Raw genomic sequence first — 17,700 nt, 5'->3', positions numbered from 1 at the left:
CTTCCCCTTGTATAACAGCATTTCACAAAATGTTCGCTTTTTATTTTAAATATTTTTAGAACCTCAACATAATTATTAGAAAGTCTGGAAAGCTATTAAGCAAACCATAAATATTCCATAGTAAATAGTATAAATACAGAGAAATGGGAGTATTTAAAACTAATGTATATAACTCTACCCTGCACTTACAGTATATGTAATCATATAACAGTGACCTATTATCATTAGCCATCAATAATACAGTGAGTCCATGGCGGCTCTATAAGAGATACTTACAGTAATTTGATGGTCCTTAGGATGGTTATTTCCTGTCTTCTTCATCGTAAAATCATTTTGTCCACTCAGAAATGAGAAGAAAAAAATATCTGTACTGTCACTAGTCCAGCAATATCAGATATGACACAGGAAGCATCCAGCTGCCTTATTATACCCATCACACCTCCAATAGTGACATCATCAGCTGCCACTGTGACATCACTAGGTGCCCTGGCAGGGGGGCACTGCTATGTATCTCAGGCAGGGCATTTTGGGTTAATAGTAAATACAATGTGATTATTATTATTATTATTACCAGTTATTTATATAGCGCATACATATTCCGCAGCGCTGTACAGAGAATATTTTGGCCCAGTGGAGCTTATGATCTATATTCCCTACCACATTCTCATACACATACACATACACACTAGGGGTAATTTGTGTTGGGAGCCAATTAACCTACCAGTATATTTTTGGAGTGTGGGAGGAAACCGGAGTACCCGGAGGAAACCCACGCAAGCACAGGGAGAATATACAAACTCCGCACAGTTGGTGGGAATCGAACCCATGACCTCAGTGCTGGGAGGCAGTAACGCTAACCATTACACCGTCTGTGCTGCCCCAATGACTACATGTCAGTAAATAAAAACACCTAATTGGGATGAGCAGAAATGTAATCATTACACACAGCAGTGATGTGCATTATCTGTGCTCTGTGTGTGTCTGTGATACATTCAGGCCCATACTATGCATCAGTGGAAACATATACAAAGGGAGGCTGATGTAGTGTTGGACGTAGATCTATTGTTCTGAGTCAGATATGCATTTTCATACTGCATCTACATACCATAAAAAGTGCATATACCTCCATATTCAAATATTGGTGTCTTCTACTCTTAGGATTTCTTAGGCCCTGGAGCAGTAGCATGAGGAAGGGAAGGAAAGGGGGCATTTTCTCATAATTATGACTGAAGCAGACCTGAAGGCAGATACACCTACCTGGAGATGTATCTCTTACGATGGCTGGATGCTAGTGCAACCATACACAATGATGGTGACAACCAGCAGCACCAGCTGGTCACTTCTGATTGGCTGATTGTGTACTAAGCTCTCTAGCTGAGCTTTAGGGGTCTATTGTACTAAGCCTTGGATGGAGATTAAGTACCAACCAACCAGCTCCTAACTGTCATTTTTCAAACATAGCTTGTGACGTGGCAGTTAGGAGCTGATTGGCTCATACTTTATCTCCGTTCACTTTATCTCCATCCAAGGCTTAGTAAATAGACCCCTTAATCATTAGCATCTCAGTTATGATTAGGTCATCAATTCGCATTTCTTATGCTGGGCATACACTATATAATTGATCATTTGCTCACAAACACTGGAAAACAGACAAAAATGGTAATTTCAGACAAATTGGTTAAATCAAATTAATTTAACCTATTTAAACAATCGTTTCTGGGGTTTTTTCAGTGTTTGAGGCCATATGGTTGATTGTCATTTAATTCTGTGACAGGCATCCGCATAGCAATACCACCACTGTCTAAATTATTGGCTGTGATACATTTCTGCATATCATATCTAGTTTTATAATGCAGTTTGGCATGTGCAGCATGCAGTACATGGGATAGCAAACCTCAATACTTAGGATTAGGGGTGAGCGGGTTCGGATTTCTGAAATCCGAACCCCCCCGATCCGAGTCCGATCCGAGTCAGGCTCGACTTTTCCCGCCTGACTCGGATCTGAAATCGAGGCAAAACGTCATCATCCCGCCTTCCGAGTCTCGCGGGTTTTGGATCCTATATAAGGTACCCGCGTCGGCGCCATTTTCTCACTCGGCTGTGGACAGTGAAGAGGGAGGGTGGGAGTTAGGGCTGTGTAGTGTAGTGTAGTGTAGTGCTGCTGTTGTCCACTACTTCAAAGTCCATAGGGGCTGGCTGTGTTGTGCTGTGCTGCTGTTGTTAATAGGGGCTGTGTCCACTACTTCAAAGTCCATAGGGGCTGGCTGGACTGTGTTGTGCAGTCAGTTCTCCATAGGGGCTGTGTCCACTCCAAAGTCCTGTGCAGTGTCCCAGTCCTAAAGGAGTGCTGTAGTGTTGTCCAGGGGGTGCTCTGTCCATCAGGGGTGCTCCCCCCAAGTGCTAAAAAAATAATATATTTTCTGTGTTTGTGAATTGTGTGCGCAGTAGCCGCACGTGCATCAACAAAGTAGTGCCAAGCGTGCGCCTGTGTCATAAGTAAAGGGCCGGCTGGCTTGACCGTTAAGGGTGCTGTAACCCCCGAAAGTACACTCCAGTCCAAACCAAAAAAAAAATTATTTTCTGTGTTTGTGAATTGTGTGCGCAGTAGCCGCACGTGCATCAACAAAGTAGTGCCAAGCGTGCGCCTGTGTCATAAGTAAAGGGCCGGCTGGCTTGACCGTTAAAGGGTGCTGTAACCCCCGAAAGTACACTCCAGTCCAAACCAAAAAAAAATTATTTTCTGTGTTTGTGAATTGTGTGCGCAGTAGCCGCACGTGCATCAACAAAGTAGTGCCAAGCGTGCGCCTGTGTCATAAGTAAAGGGCCGGCTGGCTTGACCGTTAAAGGGTGCTGTAACCCCCAAAGTACACTCCAGTCCAAACCAAAAAAAAAATTATTTTCTGTGTTTGTGAATTGTGTGCGCAGTAGCCGCACGTGCATCAACAAAGTAGTGCCAAGCGTGCGCCTGTGTCATAAGTAAAGGGCCGGCTGGCTTGACCGTTAAAGGGTGCTGTAACCCCCGAAAGTACACTCCAGTCCAAACCAAAAAAAATTTATTTTCTGTGTTTGTGAATTGTGTGCGCAGTAGCCGCACGTGCATCAACAAAGTAGTGCCAAGCGTGCGCCTGTGTCATAAGTAAAGGGCCGGCTGGCTTGACCGTTAAAGGGTGCTGTAACCCCCAAAGTACACTCCAGTCCAAACCAAAAAAAAAATTATTTTCTGTGTTTGTGAATTGTGTGCGCAGTAGCCGCACGTGCATCAACAAAGTAGTGCCAAGCGTGCGCCTGTGTCATAAGTAAAGGGCCGGCTGGCTTGACCGTTAAGGGTGCTGTAACCCCCGAAAGTACACTCCAGTCCAAACCTAAAAAAAAATTATTTTCTGTGTTTGTGAATTGTGCGCGCAGTAGCCGCACGTGCATCAACAAAGTAGTGCCAAGCGTGCGCCTGTGTCATAAGTAAAGGGCCGGCTGGCTTGACCATTAAAGGGTGCTGTAACCCCCAAAGTACACTCCAGTCCAAACCAAAAAAAAAATTATTTTCTGTGTTTAGCCGCACGTATATATCAAATCGATATAACATAAATGGAGGACCAAACTTTCTCTGATAAAAATAAAATAGAGAAAGATCAAGAACCACTTCCTCCTAGTGCTGAAGCTGCTGCCACTAGTCATGACATAGACGATAACATGCCATCAACGTCGTCTGCCAAGGCCGATGCCCAATGTCATAGTAGAGGGCACATACAATCCCAAATGGCAAAGTTCAGGAAAATGACCTTGAAAAAGACATTTAAATCAGCTGAAGAGAAACGTAAACTTGCCAATATGCCATTTACGACACGGAGTGGCAAGGAACGGCTAAGGTCGATACCTAGTATGTTCATGACTAGTGGTTCAGCTTCACATGACGATGGAAGCCCTCCTCCCACTAAAAAAATCAAAAGAGTTAAGCTGGCAAAAGCACAGCGAAGAACTGTGCTTTCTAAGAAGATATCACAAATCCCCAAGGAGAGTCCAAGTGTGGTGGTGGTTGCGATGCCTGACCTTCCCAGCACTGGACGGGAAGAGGTGGCTCTTTCCACCATTTGCACGCCCCCTGCAAGTGCTGAAAGGAGCACCCACAGTCCACTTGCTGATATGCAAATTGAAGATGTCACTGTTGAAGTACAACAGGATGAGGATACTGGTGTAGCTGGCGCTGAGGAGGAAGTTGGCGAGGAGGATTCTGATGGTGATGTGGTTTGTTTAAATCAGGCTCCGGGGGAGACAGTTGTTGTCCGTGGGATGAAAAAGCCCATCACGGTCATGCCTGGGCAGAAGACCAAACATTCCACCTCTTTGGTCTGGCAATATTTCTATCCAAATCCGGACAACAACTGTCTTGCCATATGTACCATATGTAAAGGTGAAATAAGTAGGGGTAGGGACGTCAACCACCTAGGAACATCCTCCCTTATACGGCACCTGCAGCGCGTTCATAAAAAGTTACTGTCAAGTTCAGAAACTTTGGCTAAGACCGTAAGCAGTCCAGGGACACCTAAATCCCGTTGTCCTGTTGTATCCAAGCGCCTGCAAACCACACCGTCAACTCCCTCCTCGTCAATTTCCTCCTTAGTCAGGATCGGAAGTAGTCCTGCAGGCCATGTCACTGGCATGACTGACTCTCCTATCCGGGATTCCTCTGGAGGATCCTGCATTGCTACGCCTACTGCTGCTGCTGCTGCTGTTGCTGCTGCTGGGAGTCGTTCATCATCCCAGAGAGGAAGTAGGAACACCACTACTTTTACTAAACAATTGACCCTCCAACAGTCCTTAGCGAGGAGGATGAAGTACGACAGCAGTCATCCTGAAGCAAAACGTATAACTGAGGCCTTGACTGCTATGTTGGTGTTAGACGTGCGTCCGGTATCCGCCATTAGTGCAGTGGGATTTAGACAATTGATGGAGGTAGTGTGTCCCCGGTTCCAAATCCCGTCTAGATTCCACTTCACTAGGCAGGCGATACCGAGACTGTACAGAAACGTCAGAAAAAGTGTCCTCAGTGTCCTGAAAAATGCCGTTGTACACAATGTCCACTTAACCACGGACATGTGGACAAGTGGAACAGGGCAGACTAAGGACTATATGACTGTGACAGCCCACTGGGTAGATGTATCACCTTACGCAGCAACAGCAGCAGCGTCACCAGTAGCAGCATCTCAGAAACGCCAGCTCGTTACAAGGCAGGCTACGCTGTGTATCACAGGTTTCAGTAAGAGGCACACCGCCGACAACCTCTTAGAGAAACTGAGGGAAATCATCGCCCAGTGGCTTACCCCACTTAGACTCTCCTGGGGATTTGTGATATCTGACAACGCCACCAATATTGTGCGGGCATTACATCTGGGCAAATTCCAGCACATCCCATGTTTTGCTCACACAATAAACTTGGTGGTGCAGAATTTTCTGAAAAGCGACAGGGGCGTGCAGGAGACGCTTTGGGTGGCCCGAAAAATTTCTGGCCACTTTCGCCATTCAGCGACTGCGTGCCGAAGACTGGAGCGCCAGCAAACACTCTTGAACCTGCCCCGCCATCACCTGAAGCAAGAGGTTGTGACGCGGTGGAACTCAACCCTCTATATGCTTCAGAGGATGGAGGAGCAGCAAAAGGCCATACAAGCCTATACATCCACCTATGACATAGGCAAAGGAGGGGGTATGCACCTGACTCAAGCGCAGTGGAGAATGATTTCCGTGTTGTGCAAGGTTCTCCAGCCCTTCGAACTTGCCACACGTGAAGTCAGTTCAGACACAGCCAGCTTGAGTCAGGTCATTCCCCTCATCAGGCTTTTGCAGAAGCAGCTGGAGAAAGTGAAGGAGGAGCTAAGACGGAGCGATTCCGCTCGGCATGTGGGACTTGTGGATGAAGCCCTTCATTCGCTTTGCCAGGATTCCAGGGTGGTCAATCTGTTGAAATCAGACCACTACATTTTGGCCACCGTGCTTGATCCTAGGTTTAAAGCCTATGTGGTGTCTCTCTTTCCGGCCGACACAAGCCTGCAGAGGTGCAAAGACCTGCTGGTGAACACACTGTCAGCTGAAGCGGAACGTGACACGTCAACGGCTCCTTCTTCATTTTCTCCCGCAACTGGGGCTGCCAGGAAAAAACTTAGGTATCCTAAGCAACCCGCTGGCGGTGATGCAGGGCAGGCAGGACCAAGTTTGGACATCTGGTCCGGACTGAAGGACCTGGCAACAATTTCTGACATGTCTACTGTCACTGCATATGATAGTCACCATTGACAGAATGGTGGAGGATTACATCGGTGACAGCATCCAAGTAGGCATGTCAGACAGTCCATACCTGTACTGGCAGGAAAAAGAGGCAATTTGGAGGCCCCTGTACAAGCTGGCTCTATTTTACCTGAGTTGCCCCCCCTCCAGTGTGTACTCCGAAAGAGTGTTTAGTGCAGCCGGGAACCTTGTCAGCGAAAGGCATAGGAGGTTGCTTCCACAGAATGTGGAGAAGATGATGTTCATCAAAATGAATTATCAGCTCTTCCAGGGAGATCAGCCTCCAGAAGGTACAGAGGGACCTGTGGTGGTGGATTCAAGTGGGGACGAGTTAATACTTTGTGAGGATGAGGATGTACACACTGAAGAGGATGAGGAATCGGTGGATGAGGAGGATGAGGATGACATCTTGCCTCCGTAGAGCCAGTTTGTGCAGGGACACATTAATTGCCAGCTTGTTTTGTGGGGGCCCAAACGAACCAATCATTTCAGCCACAGTTGTGTGGCAGACCCTGGCGCTGAAATGATTGATTTGTTAAAGTGTGCATGTCCTGTTTATACAACATAAGGGTGGGTGGGAGGGCCCAAGGACAATTCCATCTTGCACTTCTTTTTTTTCTTTGCATTATGTACAGTTTGGGGCCTAGTTTTTCTAACTGCCATCCTGTCTGCCACTGCAGTGTCACTCCTAGATGGGTCACGTGTTTGTGCCGCCCACTCGTGTCGCTTAGCATAGTCATCCAGCTACCTCGGTGCAACCTTTTGGACATAAAAACACTATTGTGAGGTGTGAGGTGTTCAGAATAGACTGGAAATGAGTGGAAATTAAGGTTATTGAGGTTAATAATAGCATAGGAGCAGAGAAACCAACAAATTCTGTGATTTTAGCTGTTTTTATGCTTTTTTTAAAAAAAATACAGATCCAAAACACAAAACCCAGAACCCAAAACACGGAAGGGTGGTTTTGGCAAAACCAATCCAGATCCAAAACACGAAGAAAGATCCAGATCCAAAACCAAAACACAAAACACGAAAAGTGGCCGGTGCACACCCCTACTTAGGATCCTGTTTCAATCTTAAAACCTCATCTTATTTATACTGGTTGTCAAACCATACAATAAACTGCAGCTTATTAAATGAATCCCTTGGTCTACTAAAATGCCATTTTCAGTGCCTTGACCAGCATAAAGGAGCCCTCATATATAGTATGGGTCAAAAGCTTAGATGTCATTGCTCTGTGTACATCATGACATTGCCATGTGCACAGGGATGTAGCCAAGGATGTACAGTAACTAGGTACTTAAAGGCCTCATAGAAAAAGTTTGTAAGGGACCCCTATGTACCTCCCAATAGTGAAAAATGTATATAACACATGTAACTTTGACAAGGAAGATAGGCCCCACAGCAGCTGCACCACTTGCACTTATGGTAGTTAGGCCCATGGTTGTAGCCAAAACTTTGAGGGCCCCATAGCAACATTTTGAAGGTGCCGCTGCCCCAATGCTCCAAGAGAAACACCTTTTCATACATAAGTTGTTCATTGTATGCCCAATAGTAATGCCCAAGTTCATTTTATGCCCCATAGTAGTACCTACTTAATTGTATGCCCCATAGTAGTGCCCTATTTCATTTTATGCCTCATAGTGCCCTAGATAACTTATTATTATATTATTACATTTTATATCCCATCGTAGTGTATATTATTATGAATAGTAATGGCCTAGATCAATTTATGCCCCATAGTAGTGCCCATTACACCTAAAGTGCCCTTAATTCATTTTAAGCAACATTTTACTGTCACCATTTAAAATGTGCCACATCATAGTGCTGCCATTACAAATTATGCCAAATAGTGCCCCCAGTTCATATTATGCCACACAGTGTCCCCAGTACATGTTATGGCATATTGAAGTGCTCCCAGTTTATGTTATGCCACATTGTATTGCCCAGTTCACATTATGCCACACTGAAGTGCCCCCAGTTTATCATTGTACTGTCCCCAGTTCATATTATGCCACATTGCTCACTATGGAATGCCAGGCGTCGAAATCCCGACCGTAACTAAAGATAGGCGTTGAAATCCTGACACCTATCTAAATCTTGATGCTGGAATCTCGGCTGTCGCCATCTCGATCGAAGGTACACTGGGGCATATTGGCTGTGGGGGAGGGTTAGATTTAGGCACCACAGCGGGGTTAGGGTTAGACTTTCGGGGAGAGGTTAGGGTTAGGCACCACTGGGGGGGGGTTAGGCACTAAGGGGGGATGGTTATGTTTAGGCACTAATGGGGGAGGGTTAGGTTTAGGCACTAATGGGGGAGGGTTAGGGTGCAGGGTGGGGAGGGTTAGGGTGCAAGTAGGGAGGGTTAGGGTGAGAAGAGGGGAGGTTAGTATACTTACCCAACTCCTGTCGGGATACCGAGCATTGGGATGCCGCTGTCTGCATTTTGACAGTAGGCATTCCGACTGCCGTAGTTCTCTGTACATCTGCTTGACAATGCTTGACATGCAATCAGCCAATCATATAGCATCAACTCAATGTATAAAAAAAAGTCAAACTCAGTGAAGTGTCACAGGCGTGTCAGTGAATGCAGCAGTGTGCTCAGTCTCAAAGCCACAGAGGCCATCTTTATACAGAGTTCAGAAAAAGGTACAACAGTTGATGGTGTTCGCTATGGTGCGCTGATTGTGGATTGTACAGAAGCACCGGTGAAGTTGCACCGTTCACAGGTATTGAAATTGGGCCTTTCAGGGTTTGCACTCTCCGGCACTCGCTAGTACACAAGAAGAAGGCTGAAACTAGCACTTGCATATTAGCGCCTTGTGATTCCGCAAACAGACACAGCCAGGGCTGCAACAAGGTGCATCTCTGAATCAGGCCCTGAATATTCAAGTGGATGGGGTACAGCAGCAGAAATTCACACCAGATTCCACTCCTTCCAGATAAGAGCAGGAAACTGCTGTAGTGGGAAAAGGCTTACCAAAACCGGACAGCTGAAGAACAGGAGCTACCTAATCTGTAAAATGAAATTTTTTTTACATTTGAATATTAGTAAATTTGAAGCAGATTGCATTTCCCATGACAAGGGTGAGATGTAATAGGGTGCGAGTTTTTGGACATTTTTAAACTCGCACATTCTCGCACTTTTATGTTTTGCGTGTTCTGCCAAAACTCGCTCAATGTAATAAGGTATGGCTTTTCAGACAAACTCGCACTTTTACAAAACTCACACCCTATTACATCTCGCCCTATGTATGAGAAATGCAATCTGCTTACTAAAAAAATACTATTGTAAGAGCTTGGAGGAAAATGTTGTAAACTTTCCTCCAAAAGCCCTTTCAAACACTTAGGTGAGTCTAAGGGGGAGGGTTAGGGTTAGGCTGCGGGTTTGTTAGGGTTCAGCTGCAGAAGTGGAGGGTTAGGCTGTGGCAAAGGTGGGTTAGGGCAGTGTTGGCTAACCTTGACACTCCAGCTGTTATGGAACTACATAACCCAGCATGCACTGCTACAGTTTTGCTATTAGGGCATGCTAAAACTGTGGCAGGGCATGCTGGGATATATAGTTCCACAACAGCTGGAGTGTCAAGGTTAGCCAACACTGGGTTAGGGGGAGAGTTAAGCTGGCCACACAATAGACCAGCTTACATCCAACCAGCCAACTAGTTGATTGGTTGGAATGAAAATCTGGTAACGTATGGGAGTACATGATGATCAGCAATTTGCTCCTAAATGCCAGAAAACAGATGAAAATGGTCGTCTGACAAGTTTGAACAAATTGTTTAGATCAAACATTCAACAAACAACAGTTTTTGCCCATTTTCTGGGGTTTGGGAGCAAATTGGTAAAGTATGAAAGCAAATGACAATCAACAATTTGCTCCCAAACGCCAGAAAATGGGCAAAAACTGTTGTTTGAACAAATTGTTTAGATCAAACATTTAACAAACTTGTCTGACCGACCATTTTCATCTGTTTTCTGGCATTTAGGAGCAAATTGCTGATCAATATTTACTCCCATATGTTACCAGATTTTCATTCTAACCAATCAACTAGTTGGCTGGTTGGACAGATAATCTTTAGATGTGTGGCCAGCTTTAGAGTCTAGGATGCTTACCTAATCCTGTCAGGATTCTGACTGTCAGGGACTCGGGATGCCACTATTCTGACTGACCAGCATCCTGTTCGCTGGGATCCCATACCCAATCCATCCAGTGTAAGCTCAGTTGCCACTTGACAGCCCGTCTGCATCCTGCTCGGCATTATGAACAAATCCACACCCCCACTGTATTACATGTCCCACAGTTCATGTTTTGCAGGTCACCCAGAAGGTGCACAGGTTTAATAATTATTCAATGACACATTTTAAAGTTCCACAGGTGGAGCTAATTATTTCACTATGTTCTGTGTGGAGACATGGAAAACATGCACTGTTTGCGGTCCCGAGGACCGAGTTTGAGAACCTGTGACCTATGATAATGCTGGATTCATGTCAGAGTAGCTGACTGAGAACTACACCCCAAAATGTTATAAGACTGATAGCAATATCCTTTTCATTTAGCTCTGAATTCTAGCTGGTGCGTCACAGATGAAGCTTTAATTCATATCATTAATCTACTGCAGAATTCAAGCAATATTCCCTCAGGATGTCTGTTGTCTGTACCACACCACTGGCTGCAGGAATAAATGTCTAGCACAGTGGTTCCACACGCGCACGCAGGGGGGGTTTCCGAGTACCTAGAAACTCCCCCCTGCCCGTTGCTCCATTCGCCGCTGGCCCGAGCGGCTGAGCAATTAGGGGTTTTTTTTGTTTTTCTTTCTTCAAGTCCCGACTGCCTGGGCTGGCTGTAGGGGGAGCTCAGCGCGCAAGCCCCTCCCAGTCAGTTCTCGCATAGGGGCACCATCATGACCGGCATCTGAGGATCGTGACCGGCATCTGGGGATGAGCGCGCCTGCTGCCGGGTGACACAGTGTAATCCACTGTTGCCAGCGCTGTCGAATCCCGTAGCCGCACGCCGTGGGTGGCGGTGCGTGGGGAGGGGGAATTGGGTGGGCGGGGGTGGTGCCAGACAGTATTTATTTGGCTAACTCTGTATTCATGTTCTTAGGTAAGCGCTGGCTGCGCTGCAGTGTGTGTCTGTGTTAGTGTATGTGTTTGTGTGTATGAGTGTGTCTGTCAGTGTGTGTATGTGTGTCTGTATCTGTGTGTGTGTGTATGTGTGTAGGCTAAGGGAGGGGAGTGAGAAAAGCATGGCAAGAGATTCAGATCAGGAATTTGTAGGAGTATGTACACTGTAGAGCAATTTATTATAAAAGTGTTAGTATTAGGGACTACTACACGGGGCATTATATAAAGGGCACTACTGGGGGCACTGCATAGGGGGGACTATATAAGGGGCACTGTATAGGGGCACCACTACTGCGGGCACTACATAGGGGGGTACTATATAAGGGGCACTACTGGAGGGCACTGTATAAGGGGCACTACTGGGAGCACTGCATAGGTGGGACTACTACTGGGGGCACTGTATAAGGGCCACTACTGGGGCACTGCATAGGGGCATCACTACTGCGGGCACTACATAGGGGGCACTGTATAAGGGGCATTACTGGGGGCATTTATATATTTATTTGTGGCTAGATGTTTTTTCAGTAACCAAGAATTTGGAAACCCCTCTTTCAAAATCCTGCGTTTGCCACTGGGTTCTCAAACTCGGTTCTCAGGACCCCACACAGTTCATATTTTAAGCTGCATACACACACAATGATTTTGTTACCAACGATTTTGTGAACGATTTTCTGTCAGATTATCTGTCAGATTTTTTAAAGTGTAATGAACGATTTTATTAAACTACAAGCGATTTTTGCATATTCCCATAATGAAAATCATTGAGTTGGTCAGTCTGACTGAACTACAAACTACAAACGTGAACGCGCATGAACGATAATCGTTCATCTTTTTAACTTAGAAAGTGAATGATTTTTTCAATGATTGAACGATAAACGATATCGTTAACGATAATCGTTCAAAAAATCGTTGTGTGTGTATTCACCTTTAAAGATACCTAGCAGGTGCACAGGTATATTCATTACTTACTGACATTTTAAAAGATTCACAGGTGGAGCTAATTATTTCACTTGTGATTCTGTGAGGAGACCTAGAAAACATGCACTGTTTGGGGTCCTGAGGACCGAGTTTGAGAACCTGTGGTCTAGCATACGCGTATAATGGAGTCCCAGAGAACTGCAGCTACAGTATTATACTGGAGTGCCCTGCTACTTGTTTAACTGGAACTGCAACTCCAATGCATCCTCAATATTACATAAATCAGACTATTTTGTTAGTGGACTGCTCTGTTTTCACCAACAGTTACTCACTCCATTGCTCTCTCCTCCCCTGATGCTCAGGGCTGTAGCCTTCTCCATTTGCCGAAGATTTTGTTACCAGCGAGTGCTCGGTGGCCCCTTCGCTACAGTCGGAGGCTAGAGTTCATTCCTGAACTCTGCCTTCCAACTCCCGCAGTGGGTGTAGGGAGAAACGTCATGATGTCTCTCCCACACTGCTGAGCGCAAGGAGCTGTCGGACTGCGGCGTGCGCAGGAGCAGGGATTCAGGAAAGTACAGCGTTGTGTCTATGTGTCTCTATGTGTAAGAGGCACTACTACTGTGGGTATTGTATAAGAGGCACTACTACTGTGGGCATTTTATAGGGGGCACTTCTACTGTGGGCATTATGGGCGGAATTCAATTGATTATGCGGCCCGGATCTCCCGTCTAAAGTGACAGGAGATAGCGGGTCGCTATTCAATTGATGCTGTTTTTCGCACTGATCGCACCCATAGAGGTCAGGTTTAGCCACGTAAAGCAGTTAAACCCGACCAAAGTGCTGGGCGCGACCACGAAAAGTGCTGTTTGGGCACCCAAACAGGTCACTTTTCTCACATTTCAGCTCTCATCCCCCTGGGGCTGTGAGCTGAAATGTAGCGCTGGCAGCTGATCACGCCCGACAGGAGCAAGAATTGAATAGCTCCGTTGGGTGCGATAGGTGCTGGAATCAATTGAATTCTGCCCTATGTGTATAAGGAGTAGTACTGTGAACATTGTGTATAAGGGCCACTTCTGTGGGCATTGTGTATAAGGGGCACTACTGTGTGTCATAACGTGATAAGAGACACTACTACAAATGTGTCTACATACATCTATCCTCTGTGCGCTACAATCCGCGCGACTGTACACAGTACACATAGTACTGGAGCTGTGTGTGACTTGGTAGCGTGGAGCGTCTTTTCATGCAACTTTTTACCTTCAAATGCTGTTTAGGTATTGTGGTACTCTTTCACCAGGGAATGTTACTCGTAGTTCTTGGGGCTCCCTGTGTAGCAGCTGTTCCCCAAATCAATACCCCAAACTTTTAAATGATACAATGATCATAAACTGAACACTACCTGAAAAGATCATTGCAATCATAAAAGGCTTCACTTTGGGTTATTATTAGGAGTTATTCCTTAAGCTATAACAACTCTCAACACAAACTCTAACAGCATACACATAAAATATAAACATAGTAAACACCTACAGCAACTACTCTATGGTCATGGCTAAGATTTTGACCCCCCCCCCATTGATTGGTACTAGCTTTTTAGGGGATTTGGCTTTCACCAAGGGTCTCTGCAAGACTTGTGTCAAATGTAATAGGGTGTAGGATTCAGAAAGTCCAGATATTTTGGCAAATTTGCAGAGAAATTTAAAGTGCCAATGTTTAGTATGGCAAAACCCAGTAGGTTTTACCTTACTAAATATTGGCGTGTTAAATTCAGACAGACTTTCTGAATTCTGCAACCCATTAAATTTGGCCCTTTGTCTTCTCTGTAAGAGACCTCTGATGACGGCCTCAAAATAATGATAACCGCACAAATATGGTGACAAGTTGGAAAGAAAGCTGAAGGTCAGCTGCAAGCAGCAAAGAAAAGGTGATAAAAAAAACAGGTAAGACAATATCCAGAAAGACAAGTCAAGAATGCTTAATGCTAAATTACATCAAGAAAATGTATAGTTTAGGTGAGCCTGATAAACACAGATGTAATAAGTAGAGATGAGCGGGTTCGGTTCCCTGAGAACCGAACCCACCCGAACTTAGGGTATCTAAGTCAGATCTGAATCAACTCGGGTTTTCCCGCCTGACTCAGATCTGAAAACGAGGCAAAACGTCATCATCCTGCTGTCGGATTCTTGCAGGTTTTGGATTCTATAAAGGTCCCATGATCGCCGCCATTTTTCATTCCGGCTGTGAAGAGTGAAGAGGGAGCTGTCATCAACGTAGGTGCGTAGGGGTGCTGTGCTGCTGTCTGTCAAGGGGCTGCTGCCTCTTTCAGGTTTGCTCTTCACCCACCCCCAGTGTGAAAAAAAAAAAATTGTGTGCGTGTTCGCCTGCCACATACTACCAGTGTTCAAATAATAGCAATTTCTTGTGTGTGCGTGTTAGCCTGCCACACCACCAGTGTTCAAATAAAAAAATTTTTTTATGTGTGCATGTTAGCCTGCCACACCACCAGTGTTAAAAGTATAAAACCAACTTTTTGTGTGTGTGTGTGCGCTTATCAGCAACATAGGTGCTTAACACTTATCAGCAACATAGGTGCGCAGGGGTGCTGCATGTGTTGTTGATCAATAGGCTTCTGCCTCGTTCGGGTGCTCTCCCTCCAATCAATCAATCAATCAATCAATGTGGGGTTTTTTTCTGTGTGTGTGTGTGCGCTAGCATTGGCATCACAAACGCCTCTGCTGAGATTTGCATAAACATTTTCAAAGGTGAAAAAAATCTAGGATATGGTTTAAAAAATTTAATAAATCAGCTAAAACTGTGTTCTCTGATTATAGTGTCCCTACTCCCTACCCATGGCCCCTCTACCTGACTTTTAGTGAGTCAGAGGGGCAACTCCATGCAACTGTATTCCAGAGTGCAGCTGCTCCTCCTGTAGCTCAGGTCAGAAGATGTGTAGGGGGTGTGGTGATATGGACTAAAATGGAGCTCATATCCACTAAAGTGGACAATGAATCCTTAATCTAACAGGGAGCGCAGCTGTAATTTATACACAACACAGGATGGGATGATGATATAAGCTTGGGTGATGGTATAATCTGGGGTGATGTATACATCATCTTCACACAATATTAATTTTTCCCCGCTGGAATCCACCATTACAGGTGCCTCAGGTAATTGACGGTAAAGGTCTTTCTTGTAGAATTTGTAGTTAATTTTGATGGACATCATCTTTTCCACAGTTTGGGGAAATTGTCTCAGGCCGATGACTGACAAGGTTCCCGACTGTGCTGAAAACTCTTTCTGAGTACACACTAAAGGTGGGCAGCTCAAGTAAAGCAAAGGCAATATTTTTGTGTAAGGGCCTCCAAGGGGTATATTTATTTAATAAAGTTTCTAAATATGAAAAGTGTTCATGTTGCCCATAGCAACCAATCACATCCTGTTTATCATTTTCTACAATGCAATAGAGAAATAAGAACTACAATCTCATTGGTTGCTATGGGCAACATGAACACTTTTCATTTTTAGAAACTTTAGTAAAACTAAATATACCCCCAAATTGCCTCTTTTTCCTGCCAGTAGTTATTTACATGTATATCTTTCTCTTCAGATCTGTGTCCCTTGGGAAGAAAAAACAATGGGCCTGATTCAGACCCACTCGCGAGCAAGTGGGTCGATGTTATGGACCGAGCATGCGCACGACGGAGGGAGCTCCGTCGTGCGCATGCGCCAGACGCGACGAGCGAAGGAAAGTCCTTCGCTCGTTGTGTCCGATCAAAGGGGGCGTGCTGTCAATGTTGATTGACAGCACGCCCCCTTTGGTGGGCGTGCCGGGGGCGTGCCTCCCTGATGGGGGCATTCCCACGGGAACGCCTCCCGTCAGAAGCCGGCCCACTGACATCACTAGTGATGTCAGTGGGAGTGATTTTGGCTCTGATAGAGCCAAAATCACTCCGGAGCTTGCGGTTGAAAACCTCAACCGCAGGCTCCGGCTCGCAAATTTGATGGTCGCGATGGTCTCGACCATCGCGACCATCACAATGCACGCTCGTATAGCCTGTGGGTGGTGACCCACAGCTATACGAGCGTCCAGGAGGACGCTCCATGAAAATGGAGCCCGGCCCTCATTCAGAGCGTGCGCTCTGCTCAGAGCGTACGGCTCTGAATGAGGGCCAATGTCTTCATCCCTTCTGGGATGAAAAGCCACTCCCAGCAAGCAGGCATGGTACTCAAGAATTCCCAAGAAAGACGCAACGTAAAACTTAAACCTTAAACTGAAGTGTTGCATTTAATGCTCTGTTCCACTTGTTCAGATATCTAAGTAATATGGTTAAGTGGACAGTGGGAACAATGGCAGTTTGAAAGCCACTAACTAACTCTGTTTTTTTTTATGTCCCTTTACAGGTTGGGAAATGCCTTTACTTCCAATAATCCAAAGGATTTTTTAAGTCAATTGTTTTTAGAAGCACTCTTCCTGGTCCCCTTCTGGGATGAAAATCCACTACTAGCCATAGAAGCAGGCGTAGGATTCTCAAGAAAGACACAACGTAAGGACTAAATCAGGGGTAGCCAACCTCGGTCCTCGAGAGCTACTAACAGTTCATGTTTGCCAGACCACTTAGCTGGTGCACAGATGTATTCATTACTCACCAATACATTTGGAAAGATCCACAGATGGAGTTAATTATTAAAGTTGTTATTCTGTGAGGAGACCTGGAAAACATGCACTGTTGGTAGCCCTCGAGGACCAGGGTTGGCTACCCCTGCCTTAAAACATAGCTCTTACGCTTGAGGCAACTAACTAACTATGTTTTTTTTAATGTCCCTGTACAGGTTGTGAAATGCTTTTCATGTGGAAAGCACTACTAGAAGTCCTCCTGGTCCCCTTTTGGGATGAGAAAATCCACTCCCAGCAGCAGCAGCAGCCATGCTCAAGGATTATTCTGTGGCAAGGACTGATGTGAATGTATAAAAAAGTTTTTGTACATGCCTCCTCCCCTCCCCTTCTCCCTCATAAAATTTCTTCGGAATCAAAAAATGAAATTAAATTTACTACCAATCAACCTTTCCTGTCCCTGCCCTGCCTTCAACTACATACACACTCCAACTTCCTCAGGCCTCTCTTTAATAATAAAAGTGTTTCCTGATGTGCCATGTTTGAAGTTGAACTGCCACGTGTTTGTGCCACCCACTGCTGCCGCTTAGCTTAGTCAGACAGCTAGCTTGGTGCAAATTTTGGGCCTAAACTGGATGAAAACAATATAGTGAGCTGTGAGTTGGTCAAAATTGACTGGAAATGAGTGGAAATAAATGTTATTGAGGTTAATAATACTGTAGGAATAAAAATAGGCCCATTTTATGTGATTTATAGCTGTTTTTATGATTTTT

The sequence above is a fragment of the Taudactylus pleione genome, unplaced genomic scaffold, assembly GCF_031769625.1.
Source record: "Taudactylus pleione unplaced genomic scaffold, aTauple2 ptg000041l, whole genome shotgun sequence".
Classification (NCBI taxonomy): Eukaryota; Metazoa; Chordata; class Amphibia; order Anura; family Myobatrachidae; genus Taudactylus; species Taudactylus pleione.
This window is presented reverse-complemented; position numbering follows the sequence as displayed.